At 47.9% G+C, this 23,631-nt stretch overlaps 1 long non-coding RNA gene across 2 annotated transcripts; it reads left to right on the forward strand.

Moving 5' to 3' along the window:
- The first annotated feature begins 1,055 nt into the window (after positions 1-1,055).
- LOC136105318 (uncharacterized) lies at positions 1,056-13,398 on the forward strand. Of its 2 annotated transcripts, XR_011740560.1 has the most exons (4): positions 1,056-1,144; positions 4,881-5,026; positions 7,809-7,970; positions 10,940-13,398. It is a non-coding gene; the product is annotated as an uncharacterized lncRNA (long non-coding RNA). The 2 variants fall into 2 exon arrangements; XR_011740559.1 differs by lacking the exons at positions 7,809-7,970; positions 10,940-13,398 and having other exon boundaries at positions 4,881-5,324.
- The last annotated feature ends 10,233 nt before the right edge of the window (positions 13,399-23,631 follow it).

A 23,631-nucleotide genomic window follows, 5' to 3' on the forward strand; every position in this document is an offset into this window, starting at 1 on the left:
TTCAGCGGTAGCGATTTAGACTATTTGTCTTTGGTTATTTTTAGGATTTACGAAATGCCAACAACCGGGTTTCCTCGCAGAAAATTCTCTCCATTCGATGTCTAGAGGCCTTTTTCATAGACTACGGCACAGCCACTTCATTTACATTCCTTGGGCACTTCCTTCGCTCTCTGCAGCTCATTCATAAATTGAAACAAATCAAAGCAATTTTTGGAGACAAACGGATTTGAGCTGTCTGATTGCATGGATGTAACTCCACAGAGTAACGTGCTGCCGTTATATCAGAACACTTTATAAACTTAATCTTTTTCTTTCCCTGTGAATAAATGACTTTTTTTTTCTTTCTTTCTGCGGTGCCACCATCCCTAACATGAGAGAAACCCACACACCGCATGGTAATTTTATTACAGGCTTGTCCAGGGAGCAGGAGGACTAATTTGTCAGTCTTATTCAACTTGAGTCAGCTGTTGGTAACCTGCACTCTCCGACAATCCCAAATTGTCAGTCAGCAATGATTTTCCTTGACTTTCAGTGCTTATAAAGTCATACACGGTGGTAATTTAATGAGCAGGAGATAGAAATTCTGGTCATACCCATCCAGCGATGGTCCTGACATATTTAGTTACAGACCCTCCTTTTAGGACTGGTTGAAACCACAAAGTTATTCCCGTTAATCACATTCTCAACATATTAGAAACCCCAAACACGGGTGATACGTATGGTTTAGGTGCATGTGCTACTACCCACTATCCTGTTATTACCATACGTGGCAGGATGCAAACCCCCCTCTCTCCCCCTCCCTCCTTCAGTATGGAAGGAGAAGGCACATCTCCCCCTCTCTCTGCTGTTTAACAGCTTCTTTTCTTTGGCCCCAGAGCCCCCCTAGCAGGGCCCTTAGGAGAAGGGAGCTCCGAGGCGCCAAGGAGCCGCTGGGCCCGTGTGGGGATGTTTGGAGGCTTCAGGGGCACCACAGCCGCTGTGGGGGTGCGGAGAAGCTTCTGGAATGCCCAGTCAGCTCTGATCAGCCAATCAAAACGGGACTCTCGTCGAGACTCCGCCCACTGTGGCGGGTCGGTGGGAGCACAGGAGAGGTGCGGCCGCCACGACCCCCCCCGGATGGAGACTCCGCGTCGCCGCCGCGGCCGTGAGTAAAACTGCTCGCAGGATTGCGAGTGTATTGTAATTTCACCCTCGCAGAATCGTGAGTGTGCTAACTTCCCACTACGTGCATCCCTTTACAATAACCCCGCACCGTGTTCAGGCAGTGCGTGCTCCTCCCGCACTCAGGGCCGGCTCCGGGGTTGTTTTGGTGAAGCCATGTGCATGCACCCTGTGGCCCTCCTGTTGTATTAGTTGGCTGCCCCTTCATAATTTTCCTCAACTGATACCCGAACCTGTATTTAAGTCACTTTCGGAGTGCTAAACCCCTGTTTCTCACCGGTTTAATAAAAGTTGATTTGGACCCTGTTGTCCCTTACGGGTGCCTCCGTGACACCATACCACAAGCTATGGACATGGGGAATTTTCAGTAGCTCTGTATGCAATTTCCAGTGTTTGCTATGCAAAAGTTGACTTGTTTGGTTGTTAGGGGTTTTTTCTTGCATAAAAGTTAATATTGGTGCAAGGAATACGTGCGCAGTTTTGTACCAAATGGCATCGTCTGCAGGTGACATCTGCACTTGGGTGCTTTGCACCCACAGGTGCTCAGCCTCCCCCTCTATATGAAATAATGATAATAGGGAATAAGGGGGAAAGAGTCTCCCTATGGCTTCCACTCCTTGGGCTGGGATAAAAACCTGCCTGAGCTTTTAGCCCGTTGGAGCTTTGCTATATCTGACCCCTGTGCTCAGCCCCGCAATGTTTCGAAACCATTAGGAATGGGATCTAGATGTTCAGCTTCCACCTGCTGAAATGCATCAATTCCAACATTACTTTTATGGCATATTTTAAACCTGATTTTAACGTGAACAGTAGCATTAAAGAACTAGCACAGACTTGGGGATGATATATCTCAATCAGTTCTAACAAGACCATCAATTTGTACTGGGTTGGGTTAGCAAGAGGATTGTGTGTAATAAATGAGTGTAAAGTTCCTAACAGATTTTAACCAAATGGCCATGATTAGAATCTTTATTTAAAAATATTGCATGAATTAAATTCAGACGCCGAGCACTTCAATTCTGTTTCACAATATTACTGGCTAGGAATTGGGCCACACAGGATGATTCATAAAGCTTTGATACAGAATAACACCTTAAGGCAAGAATAATTTGATGTTTTTTCGCCCCTAAATGTGTTGCCATAGATTTTCCTAAATGTTTTACAAACAGTTATTAAAAGCACATTGAGAATCTGAATTCCCTGTGGGCAAAATGTTTTCGTACTTAACTTTCATTTAATTCAAAAAAAGAAAAGGAAAAAGCACATCTGGTTGGAGTTGCAGCAAAAAGGTGGGAAAGGGGTCCCCAGCTATCACGGACCTGCAGATTGCTCGTCACCTTCCCTCGTCCCCTTTCTTATAGCAACCATCCCAAGACATCCAGAACATTCCAGCATTAATTTATTGCGTTTAAAAAAAACATGCATTTATCAGCTTTTGGTATTAAATAGTCCATAACTGAGTAAACATCACCCCCTTCCAAATCTCCCCTCCCTTGAAGGCAGCGTAAATTTCAATGTCATCTTCCTGCACGTCACTGCCCTTAATCTGACAGTGTCAGAGGGATCTATCTTCATTTTCTCACTCTTTTCATAATCTAATCCTCAGCTCTAACATGCAATTAGTGCCCTCCTCGCCCCCTGCATACCAAGCAGGCTGATTGCTACAGCTTTCACTGTGCAATCCATTTAGCCGGGCGGCTCGTAATGAATATGTACATTTTGAGGACCTCGGCGAGGAGGGTCACAGGCAATCAACCTTGAATTCAATTACGCGAGTCAAGGTTAATGACTGGGCGCAGTGGTCAGAGGCATTCAGCCTCCTGCAGATTAAATCAGCCTGTCACGGCTGACACGGCGGCGGCTGGCGCGGGGATCGGCCCCAGGAACGTGGTGTTGCTCTGTGGACCAGGGTTCGCCCTGGAAAACATGATTATCAGGCTCCCCCCTACCCAGAAGGGGATTAGGGGGCAGAAAAGCGCAGTTTGGGGGGGGCTGTGGGGTGATGGTTGAGGGGGTGCATGGGAAGGTGCTGCCCCAGGGAAGGATGTTTGACCAAACGTCTCCCACAGAATCATAGAATCATTGAATAGTTTGGGTTGGAAGGGACATTGAAGACCAACCAGTTCCACCCCCTGCCATGACAGGGACATCTTCACCAGCTCAGGTTGCTCAGAGCCCCGTCCAGCCTGGCCTGGGATGTCTCCAGGGATGGTTCATCCACCACCTCTCTGGGAACCTGGGCCAGGCTCTCACCACCCTCAGGGCAACAATTCCTTCCTTGTGTCCAGCCTGAATCTCCCCTCCTTGAGTTTAAAACCATCACCCGTTGTCCTGTTGCATCAGGCCCTGATAAAAGTCTGTCCCCATCTTTCTTCTTGACCCCTTTTAAGTATGGAAAGGCCACAATAAGGTCTCCCCAGAGCTTCTCTTCTCCAGCTGAACACCCCAACTCCCTCAGCCCATCCCACAGCAGAGCTGTCCCAGCCCTATGGTCATTTTGTGATCTCCTCTGGTCCCTCTCCAGCACCCACCATCAGCGCGAGTGCTTTAACTTCTAGTGCTGCTCTTGGGTGATGAAGGAAAAAGCACAAAACCCCCGAAGTTCAGCACTTTCACATCCCACCATTCCCTGCCCACCAGGTTCCCCAGCACCACTGAGATGCTGAGATGTCCCCAGCCCTTGGTGGGACACTCTGAGGGGGAAATGAAGCCTTTTCCCAGCCTGGGATGTCCCAGCACCACACTGCGTTGCTCCATGGGGAGACCATGGTATTTCAGAGCAACTTCACAGCTGATATTTAAATAGCATCTTTTATTTTCAGCTGCGCTCTAGGTGTAATGACATGGTGCTACAGGGCTTAGAATAGGCTTGAAGGTGGTGCTTTGATGGTGGACTGCAAACGCTTTATTACATGTTTCCATAACCATGAGGGCTAAATCGCTCTCCCCACGGCTGCCGCCTGGCTCCGGGTTTTGGCAGATCTGCTTTTGGTTCAGGGCAAAATGGATTTTGTGTCCTGAGTCCGTCCCAAGCAGAGCCAGTGACCGCAGAAATCCCCTCTGGAAAGTCCGTCCGAGGGAAGGGGCAGTGCAAGTGGTGGCTCCATGGGGGACACTGGGACCAGCGTTGACCGTGACACCGTGACCTGGCGCAGCCCCAGCTGGGGGTGCACTCAAACCAGCTGGGTTTTGGGACTCGGGACATGCTCTGAGTGTTCTGGCTGTTAAAAGCTGGTGCAGCACATTGTGCATTTGCACCCTGGTCCCCAGGAACAGGACAACCAGGTGGGGCTGGGGCTGCACCCATGCAGCTCCAGCTCCACCAACGTGATGCTCATGATGAAGAGCTGCTCATCAGCGCTGATGGTTCTTGATGTACTGTGTCAAACCTCCGCTTATTAAAACCTCTGTAGCACAGACTGATTTTCCCTTTTTGTCCCCGGCAATGGCTGTATCGGTGGTTTTGGGCCTTTCCTTGCCCTCACGTGCAGCACCGAGCCCCTCTCTCCTTCCCTACGTTTCAAGCTCTATGTAGGTTGGCCAAGCTCTGGTTGAAGGTGTGGGGCTGGGTTGTCCTCTTTGGGTGACACTTTGCTGTGATGGGCCTTGGGGATCCCCGCAGCAGCAATCCCACCAACACCCAAACCCCCTGGTCCCCTGCCCAACTGCTTATGGCACATCTCAGCATTAAAAAGTCTCTCTATTGAATGTATTTGCAGATTCAGCCATTCCTGCTGGCTCCCTGGGCCTTCTCCCACCTGAGCATTGGTGGCATTGGGGACACGTGAGGCTGGAGCTGAGGACAAACCCCCCCGAGATGGCCGAGGACAAACCATCCCTGATGGGGCTGGGGCCCAGGGGCTGAGTAAGGAGTTATTTAGTAGTGCAGACAAATTAAAAACATAAATAATATTGGACTGTCTGAATCTTTTCAATAAAAACAAATTATGAGGTTTATGTATGTAAAGCAGGATCGCTTGGTGCAAGGAATCTTTTACACGTGATTTATACCGTTATTAAATATGGGGCAATTTTTAGAATGAAATCACTGCTGTCATTTCAGGACCATTACATTGTATTTAACACAAATTCGTAATGAATGTATTTCTCAAAATGTCTGTTGGTAGCTTTTAAAATAGAAACCTTTTTCTTTAGAAAGAAAATACTATTTTGGTTATTTCGTGTTCTTTTCCTCCTTTTCCACTGGAAGAAACAAAGCAACGGGAGAAGCCAAATGGGCGGCTTTGGTTCACATAACTCAGCTTGCCAGAGATACAGTCTGAGACATAGTAGGGCTTTGTAAATATGTCCAAATTCTTCTTTTCTTAGCAAGAAACATTTCCTCTGCTCGAGTGGACACCCATGAGCACCCCGGCTGGTGCCCATCACCTCCCTGTGCTGCCCAACAATGCGACAAGGACGTGCCTTGAGCACCAGCATCGTGTTCAACATCTTCCTGCTCCTCAGCAAACACTGAGCAATTTTCTGTGTCCATTTCTTTTTCTTGGTCTATTTTATTATTTTTCTTGGTCTCTTAATGACTGAATGTTCAGGGCTTGGATGTGCAGGGCTTGAGGGGTACGGTCACCCCAGGACAACCCGGGGAAATGGGTCCCAGGAAAAACAGCATCTTTATATTCATATTCATGCAATAGCAGTGGAGCAGTGCAGCCCCAGCCCCCCAGACTCCTCCATCATCAATTAAACATTCAGAAAAACAGCTCTCCTGGGCTCTAGAAAAGCACTTTTAAGTGCTTTAGCTCAGCCCTAAAACTTCAACTTAAACTTTCAGTACTTTGTATGTAATACTTGTAAGAGCCGCTATGGTCTTTGCCCCACACCGAGGGATGCAGCACCAATAAATCACCTTACCGGGGCTGCAATGCGGGCAGGGGAACTGCATGATGTTCAGCAAAACCCAAATTAATATTTGTCTGTAGCGCTGGAGCCTACAAAGGCTGTAGGAAGAAGGACAGGGTCACCCCCAAAGCCTGGCTTAAAGCTGCCAGAAGTTGGGGGCTGCAGAATGTCCCTGGGGAATGTCCCCGCACAGGAGCGGTTTGTGTGGCTGGGCTGGCGGAAACTTTAAAAGAAAGATTAAATAGGAGAAAAATATGAAAGTGCCAGCGGTGCTTCTCGTGGAGGCGAAAGGAAACTCGGGGAGGTGACAGCCGGCATTAAGGGGAATGTTTGTTGTTGTCCGATCTGATTTGTCTGACATACAGATTTCTTAATATCGCAGAGCGACACTTTTCAGGTGTTGGGAAAATCTGCATGTGTTTGTTTAGCAGTCGGGGGGGGCCGCTAACGAGAATTCATAAATCCTCCGCTCTGACTTCCAGCTGGCTGAAACCTTCTTTTATTGAAGCCCCTTAAATGCAATTTTTGCAAAACCATAACATCAGATTAGAAACAAACAGCAAATTGAAGCTGGTTCACTCCTGAATTGCCGGCACAGCCCCATCTCGGAACAGGAGACATTCGTGCTAAGGGGGTTTTGAGCCACCAAAATTATCACCTGCCATTGCTACACTGAAGTAGCAGAGAATTCACACTACCATAGAAAATGCCCAGCAATTTGGGTGACCTAATCCCGGACATTTGCAGACGCTGGGGAATGGAATATTTTTAGCATTATCTGATTAGAGGCATTTACTTAAAATTGCTCTAACTAGATTGCTGAATATTACAGCCACAGAGGATGCTGTTGGGATGAATTAGCTACCTAAATAGTCGGTGATCAGTCGGTGGAGGCTTTTAATTGGTCTAACGAGTTTAATTACCAGAATATGTGATCGCGTCTTCCAGGTTTTATTTTGGTTTCCTCCCAGTACCTGTAAAGTCTTGCAGGGCTGCCAGGAGTCCCTGGGAAAAGCAAACAGGCTGTTTTCCCCTCTGTATTTACAATATAACTGGTTTGCAGCGAAAGGGCTTGGAGAAGAGTTCAGAAAACAAGCTGGCAGGTGGTAGATGTGTGACTGGTACCAGTTCCTTTAGATTTCCAAAATACATTCAGGTGTGGCAAAGGGGCTGTGGGATTAGATGCTCTGAACCGCGGTCATTGCCATACACAACTGTATTAAATCATACTCGTATTAATAAAAGGCAGCCCCAAACCCAAACTTTTACCCCCAAACTTCCTTCCTGGGTGCCCCCACAGCTTTCTCAATGAGCACTGAAATTTAAATAAAGCTTTCAGAAGGGTTTTTCAGGTAAATGTTATGGATTGCTCTGATTTAATTTATGGGATTAGTTTGACTTCCAATTACCAGGCTTCACACTGAATCACTTTATATTTTGAGCTCTGTAACTAGCACTCCTTACACTCGATCATTCATTTAGAGAAAGATTATCAATAATTAGACACCATGGCCTTATTGATCAGCTAATCAATAGCCACATTAATCATCAGCAGTCTGAAAACAATTCACTCTTTGCATTAAAAGGAGTCAGTGCAATCAGATTAGCATCCTCTGCCGCACACCCATTGCAGGTGGGACCTGTGTGATGGATGTAAATTCTGAACCCATCACCGCAGAGCTAGAAAGTGTTTTCTCTTTCTTTGAACTTCTTAATTCAGTTCGGGTCGTTATTTTTTAATTGTCCACTCTTTATTTGTCACTAACAATAAATTATTTCTCACTAAGGGTATCAGATACAGAGACCATGTCTCCAAAGGTGCCAGTTTATCCACACAGGGACAATACAGAAGGAACACAAAGCTTCTTGGTGTGAAGCCCGATTTCCAGCCATTACAACATCCACAACACCCCAAAGCTCAGTGGAGAGGTTGGCTGCTCTACACAAATGTGAGTTTTTTCCCCTTAACTACTTAAAAGTTACCCAGACATTAAAAATAATGATACCTTCGTATTACCCAAGTTACATGGGGTTTACTTAATCCAGAATGGAACACCCGATTAAGTTTGCATTTGCTGTTACTCAGCCATAAAAGAACATTTATAGCCATCCCTCTCCATCAATCAGGTGAGACTATTAGGAAAACAACAAACTGCCCAATAAATTATCCTAATCTGTTGTAAAACTGATCTTAGTAATTAACTTAGTCAATCGTATTTAACCAGTTGGAAAGTGGCCTGAATAATGTAATCACCTTAGGTATTTAATGGAATAAAACCTGAGAAAGCCATAAAAAATCATTCAGGATAAGACAAACCCATCATTTCATCAGTGTTACGCAGACCTGTGGCTGGGGTGTGCAGATGGTCGTGGGTACAGCTGTAAATTGCTTTTGTGGGGGTGTTTGGGCCAGGTGGTAGCTGGGGGGGACAGACTGGCACGAGGCTTTGCTGAACCACATCATCTTCCAGCTCCATGGGATGGGGATGGCTTGCGGGGGGGGGCCCATTTGTGTCCTTTCTCAGCCCCCACGAGTGAGGGAAAACAGGTGTAAATCAATGATTTTCATGGGTGTCGAGCCTGGTGGCTTCAGCAAGACTTTTGTTCATTGAGTGGCTCCAACAGCAATCCAGGATTTGGTCCATAGCAGCGAACACACAAGGTCTTTTGGTGCGCTCATTAATTCTCTTGATTTGCCCCGGCATTGACATAAAGATGCCCTGGAGATGGCCATCAGTGCATGAATCCATGTTTCTGGTGGCTGGGACTGTCCAAAGCAGGAGGAGGACGGGGACACGCTCAACGGCAGGGGCTGGGGTGATGGGACCAACCCCACACCTCCCCAAAGGGTAGTTCTGGTAGAGAATTGCAGTGCCCAACACCAGAACATCTGAAAACACCTCCACATGGGTTGTGATCTTCTGTCCTGTTTTATCAGTGAAATATTTTTAATGGAGAGGAGACTTGTTCTTGCTTAACCTCGTTCAATACATAGAGCTCAAAGGAAAAATACAAAATAAACAGAAAATTGAATGGAAGCGCACAAAGGTTTGCATTGAAGTCAGTTTGCAGGTGGCTCATTTACTTGCAAGAATTTCCCAAGTCAAGATTATTAAAAGGGCCGTGAACTCAAAAACACAGATCCACTAATGGCAAACTGGAGCTTTCTGATATCATTTATACTCCAACTTCCAGAGAAACCATTGGATCCATGTCCTGGTGGGAAGGACCCATTTGTCCCCTTCCTCTAAACAGATATGTGCTCCTGGTCCCTGCATCAGGGGCTGATTTTAAGCTTAGAAATTTCAGCAGGATGATGGAAACTTCATGGATAATTTAGATGAAGCATGCGTACTGCGATATATCAAATTAAATAACACGCATCATGCCTACGGCCAGGGGGGAGAGTTTTCTACCACAAACACTAAAATATCGGTGGGATGAGAGGGAAATGAGGTGTAAAGATGGTGTGGGGTGCATGGGGATGCACCAGCCAAGGGGGCTCATCCCCAGCAAATGCGGGTTCATTCCCACAAAGCGGGTTCATCCCCACAAAAGGGGGTTATCCCCAGCAAATGGGGGTTCATCAGCACAAAGGGGGCTCATCCCCAGCAAATGGGGGTTCTTCTCCACAAAGGGGGTTCATCCCCAGCCAAGGGGGTTCATCCCCACAAAGGCAGTTCATCCCCAGCAAATGGGGGTTCATCCCCACAAAAGGGGATCATCCCCAGCCAAAGGGGTTCATCCCCACAAAGGTGGTTCATCCCCACAAAGGTGGTTCATCACCACAAAGGGGGTTCATCCCCAGCCAACGGGGTTCATGCCCACAAAGGGGGTTCATCCCAGCACCCCATTCCCGGTACTCTGTTGAAGAGCTGTGTGGCTGGCAGACACACACGGAGCACCTGCCTGCGGCTGTCGCTTGCTCCTTGCCAGGCGCATTATAATTTTTAAAAATGATAAAACCATTTCTTAATCACATCTTCTCATTCTTCGAATTAATGAAGGACTTGTTCGACGCTCTCCTCTCCAAAAAAAAGCAATCAAAAACCTGGCAAAACAGAAGCGACAGTGTCACCCGAGACCTTTGCCTGAGAGCGACTGAAGCTTTTGTGTTTAACCCGTGTAGCATTAAACCCTCCAGCATGGGTGGTACGCAGGAACAACAGCCTGTACTGTTTTGTTTGATGTAGCACTATGTGCCACCGTGGTGAGAGGCTTAAACTGTCTGCGTGGAATATTTTAACATGGATGTGGTTTGTGCTGGAAGAAGAAGCAGCAGGAGAGGTGGTGGGAGGCACCAGGGATGCTGCTGGGCACATGGGCTCATCCTCCATAATACAGCAGACACCAGCGAGCCCCCTCCCAATGCAATTGTTATTAATTAGGCCATATATATTTGGACAATAATTATTGGTGCAGTAGTATAATACTCTCAAATGTATATATCAATATCCATATCCATACGTCTCAGGTTTCTTTGCTGGTGACTGTGAACCAAGAAGCCACAGCTGCCCAGTGTACCATACCCTGGCAGCTCCTCCTGCTGCTACCTGCTCAGTGCACCACGTCTTCCAGTGCTGTGAAAAAGGGAAAATAAAAGAAAGCAGAGAGACTTTGCATTTGGAGATGCTTAGAAAACGGAGTGGGGCACTGGAGCTGCTCGTGGGGCTGGTCCCAGCTGCAAAACTCACTGCGGGAATGATTTCTGCTGGTTATTGCGGTTTGAGTTGGTGTTTTGTTGAACTCTAAACCTCTTCACTTAGAAACAGTTTGAAACTTCACTCGAGACAGGACACACAAGCGCTCCCAGACCTGTGCTTGGAGTATTTACAACTTGGGTACTGCACTCATAGGTTTGTAGACTATTCACATTTTTTTTATTGTATTTTGTGTATTTGTCTTTTGTGTTCGCCAGTGACTGCGCCCCTCACCCCAAGAGCAGCAAAAAGAGAGATAAATGAAGTATATTGGTCAGAGTCCTGGTTGGCAGCCACATGGACATCTGGAAGATGGGACTTTGTTTGCTCTGCCGTGGTGCCAGTGGGAGATCTCAGCTGTGACCGTCGGACCTGCACAGGGTGACCCAGAGGGGATGTACTGAGCTGAACCCTTCGTCCTCAGCATCCCAGCACCTTGAATTAGTGCCAACCTTTCCAAAGCCAAAAGCGCCTTCAGTCTCCTTTTTCCCTGTTTAGTTTGCAGCATCTTTTGAGCGGGCAGTGTGGAAAACAGGTCGCTTTTAGCTTAGGATGGGGAAGGCTGTGCTGCGAGTGGGCAGAACGTCACGACTGGGTTTTGGGGGATCCCTGCCCTGCGGTCGCATCTCTGAGGAAGGGCAGCAGCTCAGCCGCAAGATCCCATCAATGCACAGCATCCTGTGGGTGCATCTCCAGCCGCATCCATCCCTCCGGCCCAGCCCTCGGCAGGTGGGGTTTGCGGAGGAACCCCCTGGGCTGGGCAGCCCCGTTGCGGCTCCCAGGGTGACTCCGCTCTGCAAACAGCGCCGCACAATAAAGCCCGGCTTAAAAGACCCATAAAAATATCAATTATAAGACACAAAGTGATCTGAGGAAGGGCTGGCGCAAAGAGGCCTCCCGCCTTTGATGTTTATTGCCGCAGCGGAGCAAATACGAACAATGCTGGTTTTCATGAACGCTTCTTAGCATGCAGTATTTCACATTTGTTTCCAATTTTAACAGTTGACATTGTATGCTTTCATTATCTGAGGGATCGCTCAGGCCGTAGCGGCTGTAATTTATCTTTTGTGCTACGTAATTTGGAGCAGTCCAGGCCAGAAAGGAACATCTGTGTGGAGGGACCGGCACCCGCGCGCCCCGCGCTCCTGCACCGGGACGTGTTGGAAGGTCACTTTCCTCATAAACTTCGTTATCGCTGTTGGTTTTATTCATTATATTTGACATATTAAGCTTCTGTATCTTGGCATAAAGGACACAATATTGCAGCATATTGGCAAGCTCATTTGCTTTTCACAGCTAGTGTTGTGTCCAAATATCAGTCCCTGGGGAGCGACACGTGGATATAGACTGCAGGAAAATGAGCCGCAGCAGCAGGTGGCCTTTTGCAGCCTAATGAACATGGCAATCTGTTACCCGCACGGCGAGGCTTTTCACCAGACAATTAGGCAACTAAGCATGTAATTATTCAGGCCAACAAGAAGAGGCTCTTCTCTAATTTCATCTTTTCATTGCTGTTTACTCACCCACACTCCCCTCATTAATGAGAGATTTTCCAGTCTATGCTAATTGGTTTCAATAACATTCATTTCAGTTGAAAGGGAACGATTCTGTTAATTGAGAATCGAAAGCGTCTTTTCATTTCAAGTGCGTCCCGCTATAGAAATCTGAACACTCTCAACAGGTTCGAGCTAATGAAATTAAGTTACACAGCCACCGGTGGTGTAATAGAAATAAAGTAATTTATTTTCACTGGAGCATGTGCTATAGGTCCTGAAGAATTAATGCGGCTCGTTCCGGAGAGCCATCGGAGAAGGTGATTTTGAATAAACTGGGCTGCCTGCTTCAGATCTGCTGCTGTAATTCTCAGGGTGGTTTGACTGCTGAGCTTTTCAGCGCGATCTTTAATGACAATGAGACGCGTTTATGGAAACACTAATTCTTTAATAGCTGTTTGGAGGGAAAAAAATCCAGAGCACGAATCTTGCCAGTCTGCTAAGCACCAGGGTGGGTTAAAGCATCATAAAATGAATAAATGGGTGGCTCCCAGCTCCAAAATTGGAGACCACCCCATGGCACGTGATGACTGTGGGGCTGTAATCCTATTTCTTCTGTGTTCAGGACCTGGGAAGTGAGAGGGAACCAAAGCCTGAGAAGCAAATATGGATTTTTTTCGTTGACCACAAGCACTAGGAACTATTTTTAAGGAAAACTGAGATTGTCGGTTATTGATGTAACTTCTAGTGTTCAAGATTTAAGGAAAACTTCAGCTTCCCCAAAACAACCATCAGCACATCTGCAGGCAGCAGCTCGGGGGTGCCCAAGCATCCTGGGGGGGAGCGGGTGATCCCAACGGCTGCGGGTCAGCGCAGTGGCCGTTAATTAATTAAAAATAGATGTACAGACTGAGAACTATGGTCTCCAACCAGTGCCAGCACAAAGGGATGGCTTTCCATGCGGGAAAACACCGGGGAATTTGGAAAACTTCAGGGCTTGGATATGGAGACAGAAACTGGAGCATCTGCAAGGGCTTTCAGTATCTAAATAGCAACCTATATGCACAGACACATGGAAAGTCTCCGCAGCTGCATATGTAATTATTTATTATTCAAGTACCACGCAGTATGTATTTAAAGTATCTTATGGTCATCCAAAATACTTACATAAAGAACTGAATAAAAACCCCTCAAACCATACATTTGCTCGACTTCATCAATTTTTAAGGGAGACTCCCAGCTTTTCCTGCTTTTCTGGTATTAAAACACCCCACTGAATACATTTTAACATGAGTGAGACTACGGCAGGTAACTTTGCGGTGGGTTGTGTTTCAAAGCTCAGTGAATGGTCCATCCTGTGTAGTTCTTCCAGCTGGAATATCTGCTCGGTGGGAGATGCCCCTTCCACCCTTACGAAGAGGAACCCACGGTTGTTGCAGTCACTGCTTGTGTTTGCTGTTGGCTTTATTTGTGAGCGTTTATGCAGGCATGGGATATGTAAATGCTAATGCTTAAAAAAAAAAGAGCTGGCTTCCAAAATGCATAATAGGCAGAGACTTATAAAATAATACACTGCAGACTGTTATGAATATTTCAAAGAATTATTTCTTTATTTTGTGCATAGCTCATCGCGCTGACATTTGATTCATAGCTGCGCAAATGTACCTGGGGTTGCTAAGGTTACTCAATTTCATTCACCCATAGATAGCTGAGATCTACATAATCCCATCAGATCGTCCACTGCATTTCAAAGTGATATTGATAAATGGTGCCTTGCTCAGATGATATGTCCATTTACATGTGATATATCTCACGATCCCTGTCTTCTAAAATATTGTGGCTGATGAAATTTCACATGATGTGCATATACAGCAAGCAGAGGTACACATCTTTTTGCTCAGTTTGAAAAGGCCCCAGGATTGGGAGCCAAGGGGAGCTGCTTTGTACTTGAAGCTCACTTTTTCTACAGAAATTGAGAATATTGTGACTCTGAGACTTGGGCTTGGTCACCAGAGCATGGAAAAGGACCTGGTGCTCTGCAGCGGTGCCACCTCCCGGGTGTCATCAGGAAGGTTCAGGACCTTGCTTGGCAGAGCTGGTCAGTAACATCCTCACCGCCTTTTTAATACAGAATATCCCATCCAAGATGAGCAGTTTTTCTGGCAGAAGAGTTGGAGCCTGAGGATAGCCCTAGTTGGGCATTGTGGCTTTCGGTGTGCTCCTGTCCTAGGCATTGCCCCTCCTTCCCACCTCCAGAGGATATAGAGTATATTATATGCAATATATATTAATCTCTATATTAGACACCACAGCTAAGGCATAGGCACTCTTTTATTCAAATTTACAGAAATGCAATAGCAACCCTCGTTCACAGGTGGGTAAGACATTAACTCCGTCAATCAGCAAAACCCAAATCCAAGCGAGCCCCTCTCCCTGTGCCTCCTTTTCCTCAGAAATCCAGCCCAAACTGCACCACACAGGGCTGGGGAGCCATGGAGCTGTGGCTGAGATGGGCTGGGAGGCACCGGGGGGACCATGGTCCCAAATTTCAGCGTGGATGCAGCTGTTATCCTCGGTGAGCATCCCTCGTATCTTCAGTGAGCATCCCCCATATCCTCGGTGAGCATCCCCCATATCCTCGGTGAGCATCCCTCACAGCTCTGCTACCCCAAGGGCCATGCCAGAAGCAATGGGGACAACACCCCTGTTTGCATAAAATGGGTGAAAATCAGACAGGTGTGGCTCAGTAGCAGGGCAAGGGCTGAATATGTCAGGTCATTTATTCACAAGGGATAATGCCAGCCGATCAAGATATTATAGCATCTTATTTCCAAGCTGAGAGATGTTCGTAACAAATCTCCTCGGAGATACATTTGTAAGTGAAACGAAGGAACTGTTATTGAAGCAATATGAAGCTGGAGCCTGTGCAGTCCTGAAAACCTACGCCATATTTCATCCTTTAAAAGCTATCATTTTACTTAGCAAGCTGCTTACTACAATTATACAATGTTTTTCTTGGCCCCCAGCTACATTAAACATCCATTTTATAGCGTTCACTGTATTACCCTGCAAGCCTGGCTCCCAAGGAGTGGGTTATAAAGGGTTATACTGTAAAAAAGTACATGGTTTCCTCATTAACTTTATAGTTTTACTGCCTTGTTTTGGGGCACCTTTCTTTCCTTGCCCTCTGCGGCTGGTGGGGCTGAGCACAGGTACTTTACCCAAATTTATTTGGCTGGGGACATTTTCCAACAGCATCCTCTTCTTGGGCCGCAAAGCCCATCCTAGCAGAGATGCTAAGCCCCTCTTAGCAAAGCTCCTGTTCTGATCTACCCGACTCTCACAGGATTTACCCCACAATGGCTCCTTCGCTATCAAGAATAAGGCACCTCCGCAGCAGCGATGGCAGAACTCCCCTCCAGAGCTGCACAGGCAATATTTATGTTTCCCACACGTTCCCAGGACCTTTTTACACCCATGCGCATTACTGAGATAGCCGAACCAGCCGAGTAAATCCCGTTTGAACCTGTGTAAAACCCGTTACCGCTCCTGCACAGCCCAGACGATCGCACCCCATCACACAAACGGGATTTGACTGCGGCTAATTATAGGCAGATAAAAACCGCTCGGCTCTACGGAGGCAGACAGCGGCTATAGCTGTTGATTATTAAGGCCTATTATATATTGATAGGTAAGGATTTATTACCAAAAGCAGGACCCAATTGCCGGGGCTTGGCCGGGGCGCTGGGGAATCGGCGCGGGGGCTGTTAGCCCCGGGTAATCTATCAGGGGGAGGAGGAGCGTGCCGGAGCAATTAGGGAGCCAGCAATCCCGCCGATGTGCTATCGGCAGCCTAATAGAGATAATGGGTTTTACTGGACAGGACGGGCCCAGCGCTGCTGGGGAAGCAGCGACATGAGATAAATAGAGAAATGGCTCATTAAAACATGATGATGGGGGGAGCGCGGCGATGCGGGCGAAGGGCGCGCGGCACCAGAGTGTCTGGCTGGAGCAGATCTCCGATACGGGCGGATGTACCGGGGAAACCTATATGGCTCCGCGTTTAAGGGCATACATTAAGCTGGTGTTTGTGACAGAATTAAGTTATTTCCATCCCAACGTGTTTCTTATTACAGTCCCCTCCATGCAATGGTGTTTTTACCGCCTCGATGCACTGCGAGGTGCCCTTTTTTAAATTTTCCTCCGTTGTTTGTTAATCTGTAAATACCCGTCCTGCCTGGGGGATGCGGAGCTGCCGGATCCTCCCCAAAACTCACCATACCCCATGGGGAGATGGCACCGGCTGCCAAGGCAAAGGGCAGATCAAAGTTGTATAAACCTTCCCCTGCAAAGAGAGCATCTTCCTGCAGGGGACAAACCCTCCATCACCCACCGACAGCACATGGGTGCACTTCTCCATATATATTACAGATTTGCTCAACGGTTTCGATCCAGTTAGGTTTCAAAATTGGCCTTGAATGCAGTAATCTGGACTTCATAAAAACACCTGATCCATTCGGGTGCAAGGAGGCCCGAACCATCCCCACTCCTGGAAATGGGAAGTGGATTCTGAGAGAAGCAGTCCTCCAGAATGAGAATGGCTTTTACCTTCACAATTAGTGTTTCACTGTTAAGCAAAGACCCCGAGTGCTATAATTAATATCTTACAGTGCCACAGGCAAATTGTGTAGGTACTGTTTCACACACAGGAATAAATGAATAATCCTACTGTAAACCCATTGAAGATGTGCAGGCAGCAAAGTGTATAGGTTAATAAAGTGTTCAATAATAAATAAATTAAGAGACAGGTAATAAATTATCTGGATTTGTCACTATCCAATTTGTGAACCACAGCGTACCAGAGAGAAAATTCATACTGGGTTTGGGCTGCTTGTATTGATAGGGGAGGGACGCTGGAAAAGGAGGTGAGCATCACTTCCCAGCAAACACCCCACTCACCCCCCTCTCTTTGGAAAGGAGGCAATGAAAGAGTGCGGCTCGAGGATTTTACCCTTCTGAATATTTCAGTTTAGCTGAATATAAATAAATCAGGCACTTCCAGAGTCAGCAGGATCCTACCTCCTGCAATATTGCTCTGTCATCCTATTCCTGCCCGGGCTTCCTCCGCCACCGGCCCGCCTGCACCTTTCATTAGCTCTGCGCTCTCAGCCGGCCATGCTCGGCATCCAGTTACAGTAAAACCCAACAGCAGTTGGGAGGTTTTTTCATCGTGGGATTGTCTTACCAGCCCAGAAGGAAAGCCAGACGGCGTTAGGCTGGGAGCAAACCGGTCCTGGTGGTGACAGCTCTGTCCCCATTGCCGGGGGCTTTCCCACGGTGGCGCTTGTGAACGTTGAGCAAATGAATGGCAAAAACCAGCCCGTGGGAGCAGAACCGGTATGAGCTGGCGCTGATGGACTCAAGCTCTGCAATGAGAGGGCTGCGGGTGTTCAGCCTGGAGAGGAGAAGCTCCGGGGAGACCTTATTGTGGCCTTTCTGTACTTAAAAAGGGGTCGAGAAAAAAGATGGGGACAGACTTTTGAGCAGGACCTGTTGCGACAGGACAAGGGGTGATGGTTTTAAACTCAAGGAGGGAGATTCAGGCTGGACATGAGGAAGAAATTGTTGGCCCTGAGGGTGGTGAGAGCCTGGCCCAGGTACCCAGAGAGGTGGTGGATGAACCATCCCTGGAGACATCCCAGGCCAGGCTGGACGGGGCTCTGAGCAACCTGAGCTGGTGAAGATGTCCCTGTCATGGCAGGGAGGAACTGGTTGGGCTTCAAGGTCCCTTCAACCCAAACTATTCAATGATTCTATTCTATGATTCTAAGTTTCCCTGCTCCTCCTGGCCAAAGGGGCTGAAGGACCAGGCGCTGGTGCCGGGGTGGACACCAAAAACCGAGGGAAACAACAAAAAAACCCCATGGCAGTGGTTAAACGTGTCTTGTGTTTCTTTCCTGCATGAGGGAAACTATTTTAACTGGCACAAAATAAATTTAAGGAGCATATTCTTGGAATTACATAGAAAAATACCCAGTACGTTTTGGCAGCAGCTAAACATATCCTTAATAGAATTCATATGGGGCCTGGAGTGATCACAATGTTTGGAGAGGAGCCAGATAGTAAGTAATTTAAACATCACAGGAAATTAAATTTTAGAATTCAATTTTGCATAAAGTTTTCTGTAATGAAAATGTCACACATAAATTATGAAGTCTGATTATATTCTTTTTTGACTTTTTAATAAAATAATAGAGGCACTTGACAGTCAAGAACAAATGCATATTTTATGTGAGGAGCATTACGTTAAACTAACGTCCTCTGGAAATAATGGAACAGATGTTAACACTGCTATATCAGTTATCAGGTGCTCTGTTAAACAGCTTCAAACACAAGTATTTATTAAAAATGCTAACAGGATTGTCTCTCAGGGTTATCTAATTGTAGGCTTAAAATGTAGATGTTTAATGTAATTAATTATATGTGTAGAATTATATAGTTAGGCCGTAATTTATTGTGCATGTCCACATATAAATTATACGCTGCTGTTAATATATAATTAATTCAGTACAGGCAAGGAGAATGACTTTGGTGAAAACACAAACTTGTTCATAATAGAGTGATAAATCAAAACGAAACCAAATTTCCCCTTAGTTTCAATGGAGGGACTCAACGCCCTTACACATTTCTGGGTGCCTCTCAAACTTCATCCACCCCCAGGCACTGCTGAGCCCCCAAATTGGGCTGAGAACCCGGCGGGAGGCAAAGAGGGAGCCCCAAGCCCTTGCTCTGTGCTGCTGCTGATCCCTCTTACATGGTGGACATTGTGATGGGCATTATGGTGGACATTGTGATGGGCATCATGGTGGGCATTGTGGTGAGCATCATGGAGGGCATCTTGGTGGATATCATGGTGGGCATTGTGATGGGCATCATGGTGGGCATTGTGGTGAGCATCATGGTGGGCATCTTGGTGGACATCATGGTGGGCATTGTGGTGGACATCATGGTGGGCATTGTGGTGGGCATTGCAGTAGACAGCATGCCCTAAACGTGCAAGACCAGCCCTGCAAGAGCCCCCAGGAACAGATTTAGATCAGCAAAACCTTATTGATTATCAACAAACATGATTTTTGGCCAAGGGCATTGCTCTGCAGCCTGGCTATAATAATACCACCTTGGGGCATAGTGTGGTTTCTTTATTGTTGTGTTTGTGCGGTTGTTTTGTTTGGTTATGTGTTTGGTTTTTAATATCCTGACAAAGCCCTTGGTGGCTTGGGATGCTGTTGGCTTCTCCTTGGGGCCCACTGGATGCAAAGCCATGGCTGAGCACGTCAGGAGGCATCAGGACGCGACCCTGGCATTGTCTACATCCCAAAAGTTATCTTTGCACGGAGCAGACGGAGGGATATCTTCACTCCTAACACGGACATGTCAAAAAGCTCAATCCCTTCGATAGCGGACGTTAAAAAAAGCCCAACACAGCGGCTGCTGAGCTCCCCCGGGGTGGCTGGAGCTGCCGGGGGCTGTGCTGGGGACACCCAGGGTGCTCAAACACAGCACACACATCTTGGTACAGTACCCCCACATTCCTGTCCCTAATACATCATAAACATGGCAAGTACAGGCTCAAATAAGTAAAATTCATGAGCGGTTTTGCAGTTTGCGCTCATATGGAGTGGCCGGTCCCCTGCTCCTCGCTCATCCTGCCGGAGGAACCGGGGTTGAGGAGAAACCAGCGGTACGTGTGGCATGTCCCTGGTGCACATCCCACCACCGTCCCCGCAAGGGGACCCAGCTTCTCATGAGGAGCATCACGAGCTGCACCGCTTCGCATCCACAGCTCCCCCGAAAACGGGGCCACAACGGGCTGCAGCCTCCTACAAGTGTAACGGTGTAAATGGCTTTGCAAAATAAAGTTGGGTTTGTTTCCTCGGATTTAAATTGGTAAATTATTTGAATCTCTCCACCCCTAGGTGAATGATTTAGATGGCCTTGACCCCAGTCTGACTGCAGGGATTAACGTGGTATAATGATTGCTGAGGCTATCATTGCAGCAGGCATCATTAATTATCCTTATTGATTGTAGCTTTCAAAGATAAAGCATTATGCTGACTGGAAAATACCCTCTTCCTGCAAGGTCAAGGCTAAAATAGGGCAGCTAAATAATTGCATTAACAAACAAAGAAATAAAAATAACCTCTCGGAGAGCTGTGTAATTAAGATCCAATTACAACATTTGGCCCTGCTGGCGGAGCAACATTGCCTGGCGTGGGGTGGGATGCGGGATGTGGGATGCGGGATGCGGGATGTGGGATGCGGGATGCGGGATATGGGGTGTGGGATGGGGAATGTGGGATGCGGGATGTGGGATGCGGGATGTAGGATGTGGGATGTGGGATGGGGAACGTGGGATGCGGGATGGGGAACGTGGGATGCGGGATGTGGGATGGGGAACGTGGGATGTGGGATGTGGGATGCGGGATGCAGGATGTGGGATGGGGAACGTGGGATGCAGGATGTGGGATGGGGGATGCGGGATAGGGGATGCGAGATGTGGGATGGGGGATGCGGGATGGGGGATGCGGGATGGGGGATGCGGGATGCGGGATGTGGGATGGGGGATGCAGGATGGGGGATGCAGGATGCGGGATGCAGGGTGGGGGATGCAGGATGGGGGCCGTGGGGTGGCCTGGAGGGACCACACTGAAAATACTCATGGCATGTTAAATGAAATGGGTCAGGTTGAGGAAGTGACAACCGTCCCCAAATCCTATTACATTACTTTTGGATTGTATAGTGGAGTTTAAAGGTGTCCCAGGGATATTCGTGTCAATGTCTCTCGCTCTCCTTTTCCCTCCTGCAGCATTTGTGGCTGCACCGAGGAGCCAGGCGCTAAGGGGACGCTCAGCCGCAGTTTGGTCCTGCATCATCTTGCATCATCCCAGCACCAACCTTCCAAAGAAAATAATGCCTTTAGAAATAGAGTGGAAACCCATGACACATCCACGCTGCAGAAACAAGTGCAGTCTGCTCACATTTATTTTCCTGAAGAGAAACAACAGCCAGGGAAGGAAGCACCAGCTACATGGTCTCAAGCATCCAAACCCCATCTAGGAGAAGTGAAGAGTTGTACATATATGTTAGCTAGATATTATTAAAGCCTTAATAGTGGCTTTCATTTGGGTATGGGTGAAAACTGGCCCCACTGCACCACCAACCACATATCACACACAGCCGAGGAATTACCAATGCATCTTTTAGGAGAATTTGCCTAAAGGTCTCAGTTTATTTTCTCTTTTGTCATGGGGTCCATCGTCTGATAGGATGTGATGTGAGGTTGTGAAGTGCGCTTCCAACTGAAACATTTTTTTGACATCCATTTAATTATAATTATTTTAATTAAAACATTTGTCATTACAAACCAGACGATCTGGCATGCGTATTCGACAGTCCGCTTGCTCTTCGTCATTAGGAATTTTTAAAGCAGCACGATAATTTCTTTAAACATGAGCGCCACTTTCCATGTAAGCAATTACACAATTCGTTTTTTAGCTGGGAGAGACCAGTCAGTATCACCAGGAAAGATCACCTTAGAATAATTTGGGTTGGAAGGGACCTTTGAAGGTCATCTAGTCCAACCCCCATGGGGAATCACTCCCATTTATCCCTTATATCCCTTATAACCCATGAGATGATGGTTTGCTTGGGGCAAGCCTGACAACCTGGTGAGGGATCCTGCCTCTATCCCTGGCACAATATTGCATTTATTCCAGTTTTCATATGTAACATCTTCCCCAGAGGCCAGAAAAAGCACACAGGGCATCTGTAGTGCCATGAGAACGTATGTTGGGAGGATCAAGCAAAGAAACCTTCCCGTTGCAGGTGTGACCTCAAGGAATTAATAGAGGAAGCCAGAGGGTTTTGCTTTTCAGCTGCTTTTCTGCCAAGGAGATGCAGAAGAGCTGGAAGAGGGAGATGATGTGGTGATGCCAGGAGGTACCAGGGCTGGATGCTGCCCTGGTTCTCTTGTGGGATGGCTGGTTTGGGCTGGGAATTGCTGGATTTGGGCCAGCACCCGCGGTAGGGCAGCACGGGCACCATGCCTGCCCTGACAGCTCCATCAGCCAGGGACCAACCTTTGCAGAGTTAGAGATGTCATGTCAGGTCATTAATAATGTTCCCCAGATATGCAGATTTTCCTGGGCTTTTTGGGCAGAATATCCTGGCGAGCAGCATGGTATGAGCTAGTAGTGGGAAATGTCTTGAAGAATTGTGCGGTTCTTCAGAGTTATCACTCATAATAGGTAGCAAAAGGGGGGAAAAGATTGTGAAAAGGCAACTATAGAAGCAAAAAGAGTTTGTGTTATTGTTCGCCATGTGAAAAAGCAAGGTGCGGGATGTAAAGCGCCGGGGGAAAGCCGGCAACAATAGACCCCATGGCAACAACAACTTCTAAGGGGGAGCGGGCGGCGTGTGGCTGCTGCAGATCCCACTGCCCACCCCTTCATCTCAGCCCTGGGAGCCAAGCGGCCCCGCAGGGACAAAAGCCCCCCGCTGCCCCACTGCACAATGGCAGCTCCTTCTTCCCGGCACAATGCGCCTGGAGCACCGGGACAGCTGGCAGGCTGCGTCCCTGCACCTCGAGACCCCTGCACCTCGGCATCCCTGCACCTCGAGACCCCTGCACCTCGGCATCCCTGCACTCCAGCATCCCTTCATCCCAGCATCCCTGTATCCCTGCACCTCGACACCTCTGCACCTCAACACCCCTGCACCTCAACACCCCTGCACCTCTGCATCCGTGCACTCCTGCATCCCTTCATCCCAACATCCCTGTATCCCTGCAACTTGACACCCCTGCACCTCAACACCCCTGCACCTCTACATCCCTGCACCTCTACATCCCTGCACTCCAGCATCCCTTCATCCCAGCATCCCTGTATCCCTGCACATCGATATCCCTGCACCTTGACACCCCTGCATCTTGACACCCCTGCACCTCAGCATCCCTGCATCTCGGCATACCTGCATCTCCACATCCCTGCATCCCTTCATCCTGACATCCCTGCTCCTCTGCATCCCTGCACTCCTGCATCACCTTATCCCGGCATCCCCATATCCCTGCACCCCTGCACTTCAACACCCCTGCACCTCTGCATCCCTGCACTCCAGTATCCCTTCATCCCAGCATCCCTGTATCCCTGCACCTCGATACCCCTGCACCTCGACACCCCTGCACCTCGACACCCCTGCACCTCTGCATCCCTGCATCTCGACATCCCTGCATCCTGACACCCCTGTTCCTCTGCATCCCTGCACCCCAACATCCCTGCATCCCTGCACCCCAAGACCCCTACACCCCTGCAGGGTGCACACTGAGGGATGGGTGGGCAGGAGAAGGGGGGCTGCAGGGT

The sequence above is a fragment of the Patagioenas fasciata genome, chromosome 9 (genome assembly GCF_037038585.1).
Source record: "Patagioenas fasciata isolate bPatFas1 chromosome 9, bPatFas1.hap1, whole genome shotgun sequence".
Lineage (NCBI taxonomy): Eukaryota > Metazoa > Chordata > Aves > Columbiformes > Columbidae > Patagioenas > Patagioenas fasciata.